This window comes from Sinocyclocheilus grahami, unplaced genomic scaffold (genome assembly GCF_001515645.1).
Source record: "Sinocyclocheilus grahami isolate Dianchi unplaced genomic scaffold, SAMN03320097.WGS_v1.1 scaffold255.1, whole genome shotgun sequence".
NCBI lineage: Eukaryota > Metazoa > Chordata > Actinopteri > Cypriniformes > Cyprinidae > Sinocyclocheilus > Sinocyclocheilus grahami.
Genome location: NW_015505434.1, coordinates 467,211 through 469,730, shown reverse-complemented (window position 1 = coordinate 469,730; position 2,520 = coordinate 467,211).

The following is a 2,520-nucleotide window of genomic DNA, read 5'->3' as shown; positions in this document are numbered from 1 at the left end:
TTTTTTTTTTTTATTCAACACTTGTATGTTTTTCATCTGCCTCTAGTCTTAAAAAAAAAACAAAAAAACATAATTGGACAAAAAATGAGTCTGGATTCCTATAATTAACATGTTAATTTTCAGCTGAATCAGTGGAGTGTTGAATATTTGAAGGAATTATTGGTCCTCTCAGTGTTTTTCCCTAAAGGTTTATCCCTAAAGCAACTAATTGTATGTCTCCGGTCATATCATCGGCCCCAAAAAAGCTTTTAAAAGTTTAAAATTTTTTAAAATAAAAGTTTTATTTTACATGGATGAGGTTGCTTAATGAGGGCTGCCATGTTGAGATCACATGACCAGCCAAATACTACTTTACTGATGCAAATACTGTTTTATTCCTAAGGTGACCATATATCCTCTTTTTCCAGGTCATGTCCAGGCCAGGATTTCTTAATTAAAAATTTTTTTTTTTCTTTTCTTCTTTTGATTCTGTTGTTTTCATACTTGCTTGAGGGTAATTATTGTAAATAGGGGTGCTCCAATTGATCAGCTACTGATCACTATCGGCCGATAATCGCTTTGGGATGATTGAATGGCGGTCTCTAAAAAGGCCGATCTCCAAAAACCGATCTCAAGCCGATGACGCTGCCGTGAGAGGTTTGGCACGACATGCAGGGCACTATCTCAGTCTCTGTCCGGCGCGGGTGAAATAATTATAATGCTGAAGGTGAGGTACTCACCTTCATATTTCTTCATTAAATAACTTATAAAGTAAATTGAAAACCTTGTGTGAGACGTAATTTCACAAACAGCGTGAGTGAATCACCACTCCCGCGCGCGCTCTCTCTTTCTCTCTCAAAATACGCAAAATGCTTCAAATCACCACATCGCGTCTGTCTATAAGTGAGCTGCACAATTGACAGGAATTGTCACTTGCACAATCGAGGCAGTGTCCCATCGTCACTAAAGTTTATAAATTGCATTACTTTTTAATTCTTGCCAGTGTTTAACCATTCAGCGCTCGCACGCTCTCCTGGAGACCGTGCGCTCATGCCCACTCGCAGCGCGCACACATAATGCCAAGTTCATACGTGGTGTGTATTTTTTCCGCGCTCATGTTAACGGATTAAAGAGTTCACTGCACACAGCTGCGGCCGGCAGTGCGTTCAGGAGCTGTGTGTCTGCAGCAGTGCAGAGATCGTTTCCGCACCGAGTCTATTGTTGCGCTGCAAGCGCTGAATTAAAGTGACAGCGCATTGTTTGCTGTAAATATGAACATGGATTGACACGAAAATGTAGTAATTACACCATAAATGCATATAATTAAAGTCTACTGTGTTTCAGTCAACACATGGCTTTTTGGCTAGGTTTAAAGGGAAAGAGCACTTTTAGATGAACAAGGCAATAATAGATAGCACTCGTGGAGGTAGGAAAAAAAGTTCTTTATGAACCGCAGGATTGCTTGTAATAAAGATTTAAATGCAAAAGGAAAGGCAGTAGAGTTGACTATTTCTGTCAATGGTAAGTTTGTGATAACGTAGAAAAGTAGTTTAAATGTTTTGCCACTTGCTTGAGCAACTTAATATATAAATCTAGAAGTAAATGCAAAATTAAAATACATTGAAAATTGTGTTGCTTATATTTATTGAGTTTAAACATGTCTGTGAAAGATTGTATTACTGTACTGTAGTGTTGTCACAGTACCAAAATTTCATTGTTTGGTACCAATACCAGTGAAAATCTACGGTTCTCTGTACCAATTTCGGTACCAAAGCAAAACACAAAAACATAATTAAAAATGGACTACTTTCATTTAATCCAAAATGTGTACATATTTCATTTTAAAGGGTTTTTGAAAACCTAGGGCTATTCAGCCAAGAATAACAACTAAGTTAGCTAAAAAAAATTTAAAAAGCCCGGAACTTCTGACTGATATGACACAAACAATGTTAACCATTTGTACATTCTCTAACACACATATTTTAGATTCACAATTCATTTAAAAGCCTCTGATGGGTAAAAATAGTAAATATCATCATGTTCTCCTGTTTTTTTTTTTTACCCTAATAAAAGTTATAGGAGCATTAAATAGTTCATAAAAAAACTTCATTTATATGCTCATTATATTAGCATTAGCCGCGTTTATGCTAACAATTAACTACCCTAATAACAGCGTTCATTTCAATCCGACATTCAAATTAAAATATTGAATAATATGCAGTGTTTCCCCCAGAACGTGCACTCTATTTGTGGCGGCATATATATGCAAATTAATTTTCTGCCAGCAGGAGGTGCTTGTAGAGCGCAAGAGATCAGGTTTCCCCGGTAACGCTGTACACAAAGCAGCGCTCTGCTCACAAATGGTGCTCAGGCATTACAGGCAAGATTAAATGAAAATGACATCCATAATTTTCTGAAGACAGTCGTTTCCTTCAGAAATACATTGATATAAATACACCCGCACCAGGTTTCGACTTAGACACGTGCAGTGCTCATGTTTATTCAACGAAGTCAAAGCCTTTTGGAAAATCTATTTGTGGC